This window comes from Geotrypetes seraphini, chromosome 6, assembly GCF_902459505.1.
Source record: "Geotrypetes seraphini chromosome 6, aGeoSer1.1, whole genome shotgun sequence".
NCBI lineage: Eukaryota > Metazoa > Chordata > Amphibia > Gymnophiona > Dermophiidae > Geotrypetes > Geotrypetes seraphini.
In genome coordinates, this window is record NC_047089.1 from 155,659,414 (window position 1) to 155,677,476 (window position 18,063).

General features: G+C 40.9%; 1 protein-coding gene across 3 annotated transcripts in view; it reads left to right on the forward strand.

Annotated features, from left to right (window-relative positions):
* SH3RF3 (SH3 domain containing ring finger 3) overlaps positions 1–18,063 on the forward strand; it is an 836,169-nt gene that overhangs the window by 47,652 nt on the left and 770,454 nt on the right. The gene's annotated exons all lie outside the window — the stretch shown is intronic.

Below are 18,063 nucleotides of genomic sequence, written 5' to 3' on the forward strand. Positions count from 1 at the left end.
CCTGAGCCTGGATAGAGAGGCAGAGAAGCAAGAAAAAAATCCAGAAAGACAACGAGGACCGCCAAATAGGTCTCTGGGGACTGCCACCGACCTTTGGGCCTTGCATTGAAGAACTGCTTTTGCCCTGGATCCTATATCTTCTTTGAGGCTAAAAATCCCTTTGCATATGCTCCTTCTGTTTGCCATGCAGTGACTACTAATAGTCTCTCCTTTGGCTTTGGAAGGCTGCCACAATCTTCCCTATACTTGCTAAATACCACCCCATCTCCAACTTTCCTTTCGTTTCTAAATTAATTGGCCAAGATTACCGCATAAATAAAACTGCATAAAAATCAGTCATATCTATACAATGCCCTATAGTCTGTTAAGCGCGGTATATCATACTCAACCAGCTATGCTTTAGCCAACTTTGCAAACCTAGAAATTCAAAGATCGGACAACTCTGGGCATAACTCTGGTGGCAGTCAGTAAAACATTGAACATTGCTGGCTGAATATTGATGACCCCCCTCCCCCCAGTACCCACTTTCATGCAGTGTTCCTCAAGTTTCATCCTCACCCTCTTTTCTTCAACAATTTTCTCAGTCCTTTAGCTTCCTTAATTCCAGACAGTGCAACTTCCTTCTGTATCAGGGGTGTCAAAGTCCCTCCTCGAGGGCTGCAATCCAGTCGGGTTTTCATGATTTCCCCAATGAATATGCATAAGATCTATTAGCATACAATGAAAGCAGTGCATGCAAATAGATCTCATGCATATTCATTGGGGAAATCCTGAAAACCCGACTGGATTGCGGCCCTCGAGGAGGGACTTTGACACCTCTGTTCTATATGTATGCAGATGACATTCTCTTGCTATGAGTGCAAGATCCCTATAACCTTAATCTAAGTGATTATCAATCTTGTCGTAATGCTGTAGGCAAGCGGTTATCTATAGCATACTCCTTAACTCAGCTAAAACAGTTGCATTGTAGATCACTGTCAGACTACTGCACGCCTGCATCTTTCCGGGACTGCAAGGTGTGCCTTTAGAGCTTCTGGATTCTTTCAAGTATCTCGGTGTTGCTCTTGATACTGAACTAACATTTTCCCTCACATTTCTTCAGTCATTTGTGCAGGCTTTACAACACTATATCTGATGAGATCAGTCTTCACTTACATTGATGAATCTGCTTGTAAGAATCCCCCCCCGTATGCATTCGTATTATCACAATTGGACTACTTTAATACCATTTATGCAGGATTGCCAGCCTACCTTGTAAAATGACTTCAAACAGGACAGACTACTTCAATACTTCTTTCTAAGGCCAAACATTCTGAGCATGTCACCCACATCTGATCCAACACCTCTGGCTTACTATAACCTTCAGAATACAACACAAGATCTTGACATTGTCTCGTAAAGCCCCTAACACTGGAACTCCACCTTACCTATCTCTTCTGATTTTGTCATATTTTCTTACCAGATCCTTTCATTCAGCACCTGCCTGTCACCTGACTCATCCTTCTGTCTCCCTGTGCACATCTTGAATCAACCTTTCACTCAGCCTTTTTTCTGCATCGCCTCCTTCCTCTGGAATGCTCTGCCTGTTTCATTCCATAGCAAACCCTCAGCTTAAAATCCATTTACGTTCTCAGGCTTTCAGGGGTGCATGTGGGAAGTCCCTGTTTTTAATGGTAGTTATTTTCCCTTTGAATTTAGTTTTAGGTTTGTGAATTGCTTCGTTTGCTTTCACATAAAGGCAATATATCAAATTCCAAAATTAAACATATGTATATATAAACATGTGTAGCATTTGACATATCACATTTAAGGACCCCTGATTGTTTTAGTACGATGCCTGTGATTGGAGTGATCCGCATTTTTGAATGTTGATGTCAGTCATATTGTATTGTGATCTGTTTAGTTTTCTGCATTTTTTTGTATGTTTATCTGTGATCCACCTAGAATAGTAGATAGTGCAGAATTGAATTTGAAATAAATAAATAAATGCAGGCAGAATACAACTGTGCCAATTCGTTGTGTGGATTCCTGAATTCTTTTATTGGCAATTTCAGCACCTCGGCAGCAGAAATCCGTGCAGAACTTACACCTTGAATGGTGAGACCTTAGCTAGAACTTCAACAGAACGAGACTTGGGAGTGATCATCAGCGCAGACATGAAAACTGCTGATCATGTGGAGAAGGTTTCATCTAAGGCAAGACAGTTGTTAGGTTGCATCCGCAGGAGTTTTGTCAGCCGGAAGCCTGAAGTCATAATGCCATTATACAGAACCATGGTGAGACCTCATTTGGAATACTGTGTGCAATTCTGGAGGCCACACTACTGAAAAGATGTGCTGAGAGTAGAGTCGGTGCAACGGATGGCCACCAGGATGGTCTCGGGGCTCAAGGGTGTATCGTACGAGGAATGGCAGAAAAATTTGTGGCTGTACTCACTCAAGGAACGTAGGGAGAGAGGAGACATGATCGAGACGTTTAAGTATATTACCGGCCGTATCGAGATGGAAGAAGAGATTCTCTTTCTCAAAGGACCCTCAGCCACAAGAGGGCATCCGCTCAAACTCAGAGGCGGGAAGTTTCATGGCGAAACCAGGAAATATTTCTTCACCGAGAGAGTGGTTGATCCTTGGAACGAGCTCCCGATGCAGGTGATCGAGGCAAACAGCGTGCAAGAATTTAAGAGCAAATGGGATGCCCATGTGCGATCCCTTAGAGCAGGGGTGTCCAATGTCGGTCCTCGAGGGCCGCAGTCCAGTCGGGTTTTCAGGATTTCCCCAATGAATATACATGAGGTCTATTTGCATGCACTGCTTTCATTGTATGCTAATAGATCTCATGCATATTCATTGGGGAAATCCTGAAAACCCGACTGGATTGCGGCCCTCGAGGACCGACATTGGACACCCCTGCCTTAGAGGGTTAAGCCAAGGGAGCCTGTCACCAGGAGTGGGATCCCTAGGATAGTAGACTTGGGGGTGGGTCAGTAGAGTGGGCAGACCTGATGGGCTATGGCCCTTATTTGCCGTCATCTTCTATGTTTCTATGTTTTTATAAACCTTTGAACTTACTGCACTCCTGAGTTGTCTTTTCAGTCCTATCCCTTGGTTGTCACCACTGCTATTTACTCATCAGTACCTCTCCAGAGTCTTTTCCTTCTTTTTTTTCCCCATACTAATGTTGATGAAATCAAGGCAGGAAAGCATGGGTCTCAGTTGTAATTAAAGAACAAACAAAAACCCCTGTGCCCTGTCAGGGCCATAACAGGGGCCGTCTTTCACTTCAATGCAGTGGAGTTCCAGCTTAGCAGCCTGGTATTACCCTTACAGAAAATTACCAGTGCTGTCACTTTTTTTTGTGTCCAATTGTTGGCTTTAATGCTACATGTCCACATGTGCAGATGGTAACGTCTTCAGGTAGCATTCTTTGGCTTTTTCTGTTTATTCATTAAAAGATCGTGAGTCCTGACAAGCAATGATCAGCTCTCGTGCTATCAGAAGGATCAGAAGGACCCGCACAGCAGCTTGCGCTTGGAAGATGGACTTTCCAGATTGTTATCAAAATGCTAATGATGTATTCTTGCTTCTGTTGCACCGTTGGCTTTCATTTGATGGAAAAGGAGGATAAAAATAAGGGAACTAAGATTTTCTTTTAGAGTTGAACATCTGACTGAGATTGTTTCTGGTATCTGTGAATATCTCATCGAGATGCTGGACGGAAATCCATTTGCGTACAATGACAGATGCTTCTATGGGGGAAGAAATATCTCTTACAAGAACAACGTTACAGTTTCAACACCCAAGACATTACAATGCTTTAAACAAAAGAGAAGCTTCTTTCATTCAGGTAGAGTACGTTGTAGCCTGTATATAAAATCAAAATGTGCGGGATTATAGTGGGTTAAATTATCTCATGAAATAACATTCACATTTCCAGTCTCTCAGTTTTTATTTCATCATTTATACTTGCCTTGTTCTGTAGTTCAAACAAATTTAGGGCTAGATTTCCTAAACTGAGTTTTCACCACCCCTTGTTAGCAGTTTATTTATTTATTTTTTAAAAAAATTTATTGATTGCCTAAGTCTAAGCGGTTTACATAAAAACATGAATAATATTGACACAAATAACAACAGTTAAATATGCATTCGTAGTAAATAGGCTCCCTTTGCATGTAGGGGGTAATTCTCAAAAAGTTGTCTAAAGGTAGGCACTGTCAGTGACGTAGCGAGATTGAGAGGTGCCTGGGGCGGTGGCACCCCCACTGCTCCTTCTCCGCCCCTCTGCCACGTTTGCACCCCTTCCCTTCTGGTGCAAGCCGTATCGCCAGCCTGCTGACCGCATTGACATTGGCTCTCCCTCTGACGTCACTTCCTAGGTGCAGGACCCAGAAGTGACATCAGAGGAAGAGCTGGTGTGTGCAACAGGTTGGAGTTGCTTTTTGCTCCAATGAAGAGCTAGAGGTACGGTGGGGGAGGGGGGAGAGTGAAGGCACATGCACGGTGGGGGGGATGAGTAGGAAGGACAAGAGGGGGAGAGTGCCAGTACCACCACCAAGACGATGCACAGGATGGATGATGAGCATTAATCCCCAAATTCTGTATATGGTTCCCTATGTTGTGCACCTCTAAAACACAAATGTATTCAAGGATTTAACTCTGATATTTTTCCAGATCTCTCCCCTTTTACCTCTCTGCTGCCTTTCACATGACTGACCATCTTCTCTGCGTGCACCGGTGTAATTTATTTCTAGACCAGCTTATTGCGGTGCAGAGTTCTAGCAGCCATGTCTGGCAAGGAGGAAACTATGCCCCAATCTGCCTCCAGCCCCATCTCTAGCCCCGCCCTGTTCCACCTCTAGCCCTACCCCCCCCCCCAAAAGCCACATCTATTTGTTTCTGACCTCCAGCTGCATCAACTGACGTCAACTGCACATGCTTATTGAAGGCTCTCCAGGCGTGGCCGGAGCTCATGACTTTCCAATACCCGGACAAACTGCCGGGTTTTGGAAAGTCCGACTGGGAACCCTATGCAGGGCCACCTTTGCAGCCTGTTAAAGTTTTCCACAGACCAACTCAGAATTTATACTCTGGGATTTTAGTCTCTCCTTTATATGGTTCCAAATCTACACATCCTCCCAAGTAGTTCTAGTAAAGCCTTCATTAGGAAAGTGTGACTGCTATGCTCTCACAGATTGCAGTTTTGAGTTTGAAACCAATTTGTTCCATTGTCAGAACTGCATACCTTATCGCAGCCTTATTATTATTTGGTCGTTGAGCTAGAAACCATTATGTGTAGGTCTGTTTTATTTTCTCTCTTTCCTAACAGTTATCAGAGCAAAATAAGGAATGCATTGTTCCTGACAGCCTTTCCTATGTAATCTGGAATAGAAAAGACTTACTTTCTCAGTTCCCTTGAGCGGTTAAAAGGATGATTGAGTTCTTTTTGCATTCAGCTTTCTTTTGTCTCCATTCACTTCTGAGAGGTGGAGAATTATAAACAGAGCAGCAAAATGGTTATGTGTCCTTTTGTGAATAGCATAAGGCACCTATTAGTCTTACTATTTTTTGACCGGGTGCTGCTGAGCCATACCAAGTGGCATTGCTAGGCTAAGCCTCAAATGTGATATTGCTCCCCTTCTAGAAGAGAAAGCGTCACGTACAATTAATTTGGACTCTTTTCATCACTGCCGCTGTAGATGTAGCCACTGAATAATGGGTTGCAGGGCTGACAGTCTTGTGTTGTTCTCTTTGAACTTAATTACAACCCAGTCGGTGTCTACAGAGTAGACGATTATGCTTGTGCTGTTTCAGGAGCAATGATTTGGTGAACTCACTAGAAAGACTAAAGGCTTTACTTCTGAACACCAAAACATCCATTTATTCCAAGTGACTTTGTACTACCCATCTTGTCCCCATCTATACAGTACTCTCCCGATATTTGTGGGGGTTCCATTCCAGGAACCCCCGCGAATCTTGCAAAACCACAAATATGGTTTTTCGTTGGGGAGACTGGAGAGGGCAGCGGGAGAAGCAGGAGAGAGCAACCGGAGCGCCGGCGAGTGAAGGAAATCACTTGCTGTATGCTCCGACCGCCTCTTCCTGCACTAAAGTCAGGCCCTTACCAATCAGGAGCTGCGTGTCAAAGCAATGAATTAAGGAGTACTAAATTGATTAATTAGTGTTTAATTTAAAGAACACTCTAGCTCAGGGGTAGGCAATTCTGGTTCTCGAGAGCCACAGGCAGGTCACGTTTTCAGGATATCCACAATGAATATGTTTGAGATGGATTTGCGTGCACTGCCTCTTTGAGATGCAAATCTATTTCATGCATATTTATTGTGGATATCCTGAAAACCTGACCTCCCTGTGGCTCTCGAGGAATGGAATTGCCTACCCCTGCTCTAGTTGATATTTAGCCAGCAGCGGACTGTGGGGTTTTTTTGTCTGCTGCTGGCAAAAAAACTGGAAATTCAGTGCTGGGCATTGTACAGGCTTTGGCATTGAATTTCTAATTTTTAAAAGCTGACTAGCTCATGCCCGGTTAAGTCAATATTCAGACTTAATTGGCCATGGGCTAGCGCATAAAGATAGAACAGCTATTTTTACGGTCCTATTTATGCGCTAAATATAGCTGGTTAGCTTTGAACATTGGGAGCTAACCGGACTATGCCCCGAAACATCCCCAGAATGTCCCCAACATATCTGGCTTCCACTTTGGTGGTAACCAGTCATTTTCAGTGCCACTAAATGGTTACCTGGTTGGCGGTTATTCCTGGCTGGTTAACTCACAATGATTATCTGCTGGCCTGCATTTTTTAAGGCACATTAACAAACACATTCCCTTAATGCTTCCCCACTCATGCCTTTTACCCAATATTTTAACCCTATTCTCATCACTGCTCCCCTTATCTGTTTCATGCTTAAGTTACTATGACAGTTACTATATTAGCTGATGCTGTGGTTGACTAGACTAGGAATCCAACACCATCTCATAAAGAAGATTGTCCCTATATTTAATCTGAATCTCCCTTCTATCAGTGGGTTACAGGATTACAGGCAGCATGATTTCACCAGGGAAATATATTTTCAAGCAAACTTGATTGGTTTAGTTGATGATGCGATCAGAGTAATAGACCAGGGGAGTGACGTGCCCAGCATAGAAGGTTGTGAGCTACAGTAGATATAGTCTATCTGGATTTTCAGTAAAAGCTTAGAAGCTAGTGCATTGTAGGATTATAAGCAATATAGTTTCACAAGGGGAATATCTTGCCAAACAAGCTTATTAGATTTTTTTGATGATGTAACAAGAATACTAGAGCAGAGGAATGGAGTGGCAAGCACAGTAGCTCGGGGGAAGGATTTACAGTAGATCTGATCTGGATTTCAGTAAAAGCTTTGAAGCCATTAAAATGCGGGATTATAAGTCATATACATGGGGAAAATATTAATAATCAAACTTGATTGATTTTTTTAAATGATGGTTTCAGAATCATATATCATAGATACCAATAGATGTGGTCTTCCTAGCTTACAGTGAATCTTTTGAAACTGTTCCACTTAGACCTGTGAGCAAGCTAACCAGTTTATGCAATGATAGAATTCTAAACTGATTGAGAAATTGATTGAACCACAGTGGGACTCAGTGGGGCTCATTCTGTGAAGGCAAAATGACTCATGGGTGCCACAAGGGTCAGTGCTAGCTGCAGTCTTCTTCAATGTCGTTCACTGCGGGTGACATTGGGGAAGAGTTGGAAGGGATAGTGCCTGGTTGCAAATGATAAGAAACTTCACAATAGTTTAGGCATGCCAAAGGCTGGAGAAGAGTTAAAAGATGACTTGAAATCATAGTCAATAGTATGGCAATTATGTTTTAATTAAAAAGAACAAGAAAAAGTGAAATCATGCATTTAGAGTGTAGACAACTATGGGATAAATAAACTAAACTAAACTAAACTAAATCTTGGGTTTATATACCGCATCATCTCCACAAAGTGGAGCTCGACACGGTTTACAGGGTTTGGGATAGAACGGAACTCCAATGGAATTATATAAGTAAGTATGAAGAGAAGTTAGGGCTTAGAGTACCAGAGAGGGGGAGAGGATACATTTTGGAGAAGAGCCAAGTCTTCAGATGCTTACGGAAAAGTTGAAGGGAGCTCAAGTTACGAAGAGGGGAAGTAAGGCTATTCCAGAGCTATCTCGTTTTGGAAATGAAAAACTAGCAGTCACAGAAGAGGAAAGACAGGTGCTGACCTCGAGATAGCCAGTCAGTGTTGGGAAAGCTAACAGTTTACTTGCATACATAAAGAGAGGTATTGTTGGTAGAAAGAGGGAAACCATCATGGTCCTTCTTCAGTGTCTATCTCAACCTCAGTCCTTCTACACCAGCATTCTTCAATGCAAGGCTTGAGAGTCAGTGGCTGTGTCCATTCATGCTCTGATTCTTCTCTCTCTCCTTAAAGAATGACATGGGGATGTTTTCCTGCAGTTAACCGCAGGGACGGGGTTGGAGACGGGGACAAATTCTATCACCGTGTCATTCTCTACTTGCTGTCTACAAGAGCTCTGTGAAACCACACCTTGAGAGTTTTCTTCACTTCTAAAACCACACCAAATTGACAAGGCAAAGAATCTTAAACAAGGACTTTCATCATTGTGCTTATTCACTTTGGATTATTATAATTCAATTAACCTTGCTGGTCAGTGTAAAAATCTATATAGATTGTGCAGTTTCCAAAATGCGGCCGTGCGCTTGATCTACAATCTGTAGAAATCTTATGTTACTAAGTACTATAAGGAGCTTCATTTGCTCCCTTTTGAGGCCAGGGTTTTGTTAAATTTGGGCCCTTTGTTATAGATTTCTTCAAGGGCAGGACCCTAGGTATTTAGTGGCTCAATTTAGTTTTTTTAATACTGCTCACCCGTTACGGTTTACTTCATTATTTGTTTTCCCTTCGGTACGAGGCTGTGTTTACAAGAAGTTTTTACAACGATGACTTGCTTTTCAGGCTTAGCTGGAACGACCAATTTCGAAAATTGTTATTATTATCATCATACCTGCATTTTAGAAAATTATTGAAATCATCTTTGTTTGCTAGATTTCTTGGAAACTGATTGTCTTGGTAACTTTTAGCCCTTTATGAATATGAATATCGATTGCTTAAATGAATTTATAGCTCAGTGTAGTAGAACTTCTTTCTTTGTAAACCGCATTGAACTGAAAAGAATTTGCGGTCTAGAAATGGAAATGGACGCACAAAGAGTGCAAAGGAGCTAAGAACTTACTTTATAGAAGGCAGAATGGAAATGGGAGATATGATACAAGCATTCAGTTTTTCAGCAGCCTTCAAGTATCAGAAAAGAAGTAATTACGATAGAATGAAAAGGTCAAAGACAAGAAATCATCATACGAATGAAGGCAGCTCATAAGGAATATGGCAATCTGTGTGGAAGGCAGCTAAAACTGGCTTCCAAAGGAGGTTGTAAGAGCCAAAGTGATAGAATTCAAGCATTTACAGGAAAGAAACAAAAAAGTGACAGAAAAAGAGGTCTACAGCGCAAAAAAGGATCTGTGACATTATAAGCCTCGGTCTTGCCTGTTGTCCTTCCCTGTTTAGATATTGCATAATAAAGCCTTAAAACATCTCCCCTGTATGAAAACATCTGATAGTGAAAAAATGGGGTCTCTAAATGATAAGCATAAAATTTTTTCTATTTCTAATTAATTTTTCCGTTATGATAACAAATTGCATTATTCATTCCATCACATATGATTCTTCATGTACGAAGTGTGGTCTGACCATCATAATGCCGCTTTACAGAGCAATGGTCAGACCACACTTGGAGTACTGTGTCCAACACTGGTCTCCCTACCTAAAGAAAGATATAACCCTACTGGAGAGGGTGCAAAGGCGAGCCACGAAGCTAGTTAAAGGTATCGAGAATTTGAGCTACAAAGAACGCCTCGGAAAACTGGGATTGTTCACCCTCGAGAAGAGAAGACTGCGAGGAGACATGATAGAGACTTTTAAAATACTAAAAGGATTTGACAAAATAGAGCAAGAAACATCGTTATTCACATTGTCAAATGTGACTTGGACAAGAGGTCATGGACTGAAACTAAGGGGCACCAAGCCCAGGACAAATATTAGGAAGTTCTGTTTCGCACAACGAGTGGTGGACGCTTGGAACGCTCTCCCTGAGGAGGTCGTGATGGAGACCAGCATTCTGGGATTCAAGAGCAAGTTGGATGCACACCTTCTTGCAAATCACATTGGGGGATACGAGTAAACAAGGTTTCTCAGCAGGGAACACCTAGCTTGGCCTCCGCGGGTGCGGGTCGCCGGACTGGATGGACCTAGAGTCTGATCCGGCGAAGCCATTTCTTATGTTCTTATGTTCTTATGAATTCTATTTTGTATCATTCTAATTTTTACTCTGAACAATAAAACTTGTGGTGGGCATATCATAACTATACAGACATCAATCCTTAGACCCTCTTATGATATATATATATCATTTCAAGTTCTTGTCATGTATGTTTGTTGTAATCATTTATGCTCACCACCTCCTACCAATTCATGTTTTTTACTTATGGCCTCTTTTACAAAGCCGTGCTAGTGGCTGTGCTGCCCATAGAGATTTAAAGGGCTTCAGGGCTGTTGCCACACGGCAGCCGCTAGCATGGCTTTGTAAAAGAGACCATTAGTGTTGTTAATTTAAATAATTCATATATCAATTAATAGGATTATTACCCATAAATAAATATATTTCCTAACAAAACCCTCTCTGAATGATGTCATAATTCAATTCCTCATTATGGTTGAAAGGCAACACTTATCTGAACTTGGTGGAAACTGCCACCATCATCGTTGATGCTTACGGACTCCCGACGCCTTAATTTATCATAGGCGTTTCTACCCCAAACGGGTCTTCTGCAGGGGATGTTAGTTGTAAGGTGCTTCTCTGTAAAACATATGTGAAAGTGTTGTTATTAATCCTACATTGCCGTGATTTAAAACCATAAAAACTTTATTAATAATAATAGAAATTATAAACCCTCTCTCCCTGGCATTACTTCACTATTAACGTCATTGAAACTCCTCTCGTATATACTCACGCACTTCATCGTGAAAATCATTTTGTCTTGGCTCCGCACTGATCCACCCCACTTCCCTTTATTCTATATCGCTAAATTTCCTTGCAGAGAAATTGATCATCGTATAGCTTACCTCAATAATATATATACCGTGAATTCAAGCTTCTTGCTGTGTTTGTAGACATCTCATTTCTAATCATAACCGATGGTCAAATAATATACCTTTTATGTAAAAGGACAAAATATTGTCCGTTAAAGCAAATTGTCAACAAACATACATGACGGGAACTTGAAATGATATACATATCATAAGAGGTTCTAAGGATTGACGTCTGTGTATGATATGCCCACCATATAAAAATTAGAATGATACAAAATAGAATTCGTACATGAAGAATCATATGTGATGGAATGAATAATGCAATTTGTTATCATAACGGTAAAAATTAATTAGAAATAGAAAATTTTCTTGTCCTTCCCTGTTTATGCAGTCTCTGAGAGTTTCCCCTTCTGATGAAGCATTTTGTGAAATCCAGATCGGGGGTTACATCACAGGGGAGTGTAGCATGGTGTAACAGCACACAAGGTGTAGCAAGAAGTGGCAGAAATGGAATAACACCGCCAATAAGGCAAAGATAAGAACCTTGACTTTATTTAAAGTTTATGGGCGTTATGGGACTTTTTGAAATGCTGTGATGGTCCCATGTGCCACTATTGCTTGAACCCATTGATGGTTGGTCTGAGCACTTCATAAAAAAATTAAAATTTTTAATATATTTGATTTTTGTGTTTCATAATATATACTCTGAGATAAATTGTTAGAGAAGTATTTTCCTACACAGAGGGTTTTTGTAGCATATTTCTCCCTACTTTGGCCTATATCATAATAAGCTGGCAACAGTGGGCAACTGGATGGACCAAATGATTCCTTTCTTCCAACCTTCTATGTTTTTATGTTTCGGTATCATATTATTTTGTCCTTGAATTTATCTTTCTGTAGAAAGTGACATTTTCCTGTGTTATGGAGTAGAGGAGTGGCTTTGTGGTTATAGCAGCTGCCTCAGCACCCTGAGGTTGTTTGTTTTCTACTGTAGCTTTTTGTGACTCTGGACAAGCCACTTAACACTTAATTGCACCAGGTAAAAAATAAATACCTTTCTAAAAATATGTAAACCGCTTTGATGGTAACCGCACAGAAAAAGTAGTATAATAATAATAATAATAACAACTTTATTCTTCTATACCGCCATAATCTTGCGACTTCTAGGCGGTTTACAATCAAGATATCCGGACATTCAGCAAAATACAATAAGCAGATATTCAGAGGAAATACAATACAAAACAATACAATACAATACAATAATTAAGAGAGCTGGACATTCAGTGAAATACAATAAGCAGATATTCAGAGGAAATACAGAGAGCAGAGACTTTAAGAAAGCAAGAAAATAGAAATACAAATTGCTGAGTAAGAGTATAAGATGTACATTTTTGGTGAGTGATGTCCGAGAGGCCCTGTTTGGAATGGGCCGCATGATATATATCAAGTTCCATTCCCTTTACAGGAATAAGCATTTGTTAGCCCACATTTAGTGCATTAATACACCGTAAAATGTGAAGGTACATTACTTGGTGCCTATACGTATGCATCAGAGGTGCCAAACTTGGTAGTTAGGTGTATAAAGTACACTAGGCGCTGTTCTATAAGGTTGTTCTGTTAGGCTTCTGCAGCTGGCATCGTGTTTGTTGCAGTTTTCTGGTCTCACCATATCTGGTTTGGTAGAACCAAACTTTCAGCTATCATGCTCCAGCTTTCTTCAGGGTATGCTGTAAGGTCTGCAGTTTGTTTTTATATATACGTAGTGGGTCCTCAAACCAGTTTGGCTGGGGCTTGAGTTGAATGAAGTAGGGAAAGTCCGTTGTTCAATTTGAATATTGATCTCTTTTGCCTGTAGAATGGAGAATTCTATGGTGCGCCTTTTTGTTTCTTCCCCCGAGCATATTTGGAAGGTTTAAAGCCTTTCTGGGTACATGTGATAGGGTGTATGGAGATCTAAGGAGAAACTCCCAAGAGAGAAGTGCTATTAGAAGACAATATGTGTCTGAGGGTAGACTTATTCAACCTCTTTGTCCCTAGGAGTGAATACAGGAATCCTGAAAGTGGGAGGGAGTAGCTACTAAGAAAGGCTATGTGGGAGGTGGCAGGAATAGACTATCCCTCTTATCCCAAAGGTAATCAATTTCCTTGAACATGGGAAGCCAGAAATTACTCTTTATAAAATCATCTGAGAAATCTAATTTGCATAGTAGTTTGTATAATGTGATAAACCTTGCAAGTTGTGCTATTCTGTTCCTTGGGAGTATTGGGCTGTTAATGTTATGGCCCAATGTTTCCAGGGTGTACTCTTAAAGGGGTCTAAATGGAAAAAAGAGAAGCAGCTCTCCCCTGGAGATACACCCTCTTCCAATAACACCGCCCATATGCCTACCTTAAGCTATTCTTGGTGGTCTAGGGTAGGTCCGGCAGGGACAATCTTCAGTTGTTCTTGCCCTTTCTGGAGCTGGGTTCAAAATGGCACCCATAAACCCTAGTGGCAGTCATGTGATACTACCACTATGGGTTAGGCTATTTGAATTTACATGTATTCCCATGGTAAGATGGGGAAGATGTGTAAATATTTAATTTACCCAAACCATGTCCAAACCACAATGCCTTGAAATATTTGTAGTGTGGGGACTGATTGTAAATAGCATCCTTCTGAAATCACTATTTACGTGTGGAAATTTTTTCAAAATGACTTCTCCTGTTATAGATCTTTGGGTTGCCTGCAGACAAATGCATTTTAACTGAGGTCCTTTTGCATAGTTGTGAATAAAAATATTGAAGAGAGCTGGTCTTATAGAGACACACAGCTTGTAAAAATAATTTTATTTTCAAATCTGTTTGAAAATGTTATGAATTTGGTACTGTTTTACGTTAACTTTTTTAGTTCAACAGCTCAGATATCTAAAACTAAAGGTAGATAATTTAAGAAGCCATTTACAAAGCCATGCTGGTGTCAGCCGCTGTGGTAACTGCTCCAAAACCCATAGAGATTTAAAAGGCTTCAGGGCTTTTGCCGTGCGGCAGCCACTAACGCAACTTTGTAAAAAAGGGGGGTTTAGCTAACTTTCCTTTAATAAAGTCACATTATTTCTTTACCCTTAGTTATGTTGTTTCATAAGTAACGATAATTTTCCATTTTCATATCCTAAACTAAGCATCACATTTACTACCATGTGAAGTTACAAAATTTATAGTGCCCAATGGACTTTCTATGACATTTTCCCAGTTAGAAGGAAGCTCATTTACTGGAAGCAGCTTAAGAACATAAGAATTGCCGCTGCTGGGTCAGACCAGTGGTCCATTGTGCCCTGCAGTCTGCTCCCACGGCGGCCCCTAGGCCAAAGACCAGTGCCCTAAATGAGGCCATCCCTACCTGCGTACGTTCCAGTTCAGCAGGAACTTGTCTAACTTTGTCTTGAATCCCTGGAGGGTGTTTTCCCCTATAACAGCCTCTCGAAGAGCGTTCCGGTTTTCTACCACTCTCTGGGTGAAGAAGAACTTCCTTACATTTGTACGAAATCTATCCCCTTTTAACTTCAGAGCGCGCCCTCTTGTTCTCCCTACCTTGGAGAGGGTGAACAACCTGTTTTTATCTACTAAGTCTATTCTCTTCATTATCTTGAATGTTTCGATCATGTCCCCTCTCAGTTTCCTCTTTTCAAGGGAGAAGAGGCCCAGTTTTTCTAATCTCTTACTGCACGGCAACTCCTCCGGACCCTTAACCATTTTAGTCGCTCTTCTCTGGATCCTTTCGAGTAGTTTAAATCCTGAGAAATAATTGTTTTCTTTAAATGTCCTTACATACATTGCATCTAACATTGTAGCTTTCAGAATAGACGTTCACGTCGAAATCCAATTAGCTAATTTTGGCCTCAAATGCTTGCTAAATTCCCTATTAAGAATGAATTTGTTGTTAGCATTGATGTAATTAGGACTGACAATTTTTAATTACAACTGTACACTTAATTATTTCTGTACTCATTAGCCAGAAAGGATGAAATATTTTATCCCTTGCTATGGAATAAAAAACCAAAAACATTGGTGTAGTTTGCATACTTTAGGGGAAAAGGGTAAGGAGGTTATATTGATGGCAGGATAGGAACGTCAATTTAGCATTTGCGCTTGCAACATTTGAGGAGGCGACACCCCACCATGCCCACCCCAATCCCTTATTTGTCCTGTTTTTCTGTTTTGATTAGAGTGTAAGCTCTGTTGAGCAGGAACTGTCTCTTATGTATTTGTATACAGCACTGTGTACATCTATTAATGCTACAGAAATGGTAAGTAGTAGTAGCTGATTTCTGTGGCCCTAGTGCTCTGGTAGTTAACTTCAGCCTTAGTTACAGGCTTGCAGTAGCAGCGATCCACAGCTTCGTCCATGGCTGCCACTCAGTTGACTGGAACATAATAATAGCCATACTGAGTCAAACCAATGGTCCATCTAGCCCAGTGTCCTGTTTCCAACAGTGTCCAATCCATGGGCACAAGTGCCTGGCAAAATCCCAAATAGTAGCAACATTCCATGCTACCAATCCTAGGGCAAGCAGTGACTTCCCCCATGTCTGTCTCAATAGCAGACTCAGCTTTCATTCTCTTTCTTTCAATGTCTGCTAACTATATATTTTATTTTGTAGGTTGCTTCTGCAGCAATCTGAGTGTGCCATATGGATAATCTCTTCTGCAACATGCTGTTACTGTCTCTTTATGGATTGTCATTATTATATCATAACTAAACCTGTGCTGGCATAATTGCCATAGTGATGCATCATTTTATGTCTTTTCTTTATTCATGGTTGGTTCTGGTGGATTTGCTCTGACCTTGTAGGCCCTGTCCAGAGATGTTAAATGGCTATGTATCTCCTTGTTTGCATTGCGGTTGATTTACTTGGCTCTTAACTATTCTATGAGTTTAATCTATATTATTTTTTATTTTACCTGTATGTTATTTCACATGTTCTGCCACAGGTTTAATTGCTATACATTGTGCTTTTGTTTTGTACTTTTTGTTGTACTGCCTTGAACTTTTTAGATGGAGTGGCATAAAAATATATAAAGTAACTGGTGAAATAAAAGTGGTTATTAAAGCCAAAAAGGCACCTTAGAAAAATGAAAAGCAAATCCAAATGAGGATAGGAAACAGCCTCGCTGCCAAACTAGATGTACGTAAAGCAGTAAAAAGGAAGGTGAAGAGAGACTATGAAAAGAAGCCTGTCAAAGAGGCAAAAGCTAGTAATAAAATCTTATTCAAGTATGTTAGATGCAAGCAGCCTATATTGGATCATTTAATGACTAGGGTTGCCATATTTTTCTTTGGGAAACCCTGGGCACATGATCCCGCCCTGTCCTGCCCCCAGCCCCACAAAGCCTCCTCTCTTCTTTCGGACAAGCTCCAACCATGTCTGGAGGGCCTGGAGCATGCGCGGATGTCTGTGACGTCATCCATGCATGCCCAAAGGCCCTCTATATGCTCATCGGGGCTTTCCAAAACCCAGACAAATGCCAGGTTTTGGAAAGTCTGTCCAAGTTTTCCCAGACGTCTGATAACCCTAACTAGGGTGATAAAAGGGTACTCAGAGAAGACAAAGGAAATAGCAGAAAAACTAACCCCCTCCCCCCTTTTACAAAACTGCACGAGAGGTTTTGAGTGTCGGCCAGTGTGCTGAATGCTCTGTACTGTTCTAACATTCATAGAGTTCCTAAGAACATCGGAGCAGCACAGAGCAATCAGAGCGTCAGCCGGAGCTAAAAACCTCTTGCACGGTTTTGTAAAAGAGGAGGGGGAATGGGTTATGGGTAAATTAATTCTTTGCCTCAGATTTTATTAAAGCAGATGTTGGAGAGATATCAGTACCGGAGCTATTATTTGAAGACAGTGAGTGGAGATGTAGCCTAATGGTTAGAGCAGCAAACTGAGAACCAAGAAAGCCCTGTTCAAATTCCACTGTGGTTTCTTATGACGTTGGTCACGCCACTTAACTTTCCGTTGCTTCAGGTACAAACTGAGGGCCCCTTTTACAAAGGAATTGAATGGGCTTTGACGCATTTGCCATGGGAGTATCACTACTGTGGCTTTGCAAAAGGGACCCTAAGTCATCCAGGAATAGGGAAATACCTACTGTGTACATGAATGCAACTCACCTTGAGCTACAACTGGAAAAAGCCTGAAACAAACACAAATGATTCTGAGAATACGTTGCAAATCATAGTGAGAAACAAAAGAACTTGTGGAGAGTTGATGTCCAAGATGAAGACTTTATTAAAACGAATAGATAATCCACATAAAGATGTCTAGGGCCTAAACCATTGGAAACATATGGACCCAACATGGTCTGTGTTTCAACATTATTGTCTTCTTCAGGGGTCTATATAGGTTCTATAGGCAGGCTTGTGGATTAAATAGTAAAAGCAATAGCTTCGACACTGGTGAGATACTCAATAGCGAAAACAAATCATAGTGAAACAGGAAGATGCATTAGACTAGAAGTTTATCATACATTAGACTGGAAGATTATCATGAATTAGAAGATACATAATAATGAATGTGACAGTTGAGCACACTGGATGAACCACATAAGTCTTTCTTTATTTGTCATCATTTACTATGTTACTAAAGTAACAAACTTAATAGCAGCCCATCACCAGGACCAGATGACCTTCACCCCAGAGTTTCAAAAGAATCTGAACATGAAATTGCTAATGCTAGTTTTTAAAAATGGTTGCAAAGTGATCCAGCAAAATATAGACTGGTATGTCTGACATCCATTTCAAGCAAAATGATAGAAGTTGTTATTAGGAAGAAAATCACTGAATATGTGGATAGGCATGCATTAATGGGGGGGAGAGCCAACATAGGCTTAACAAAC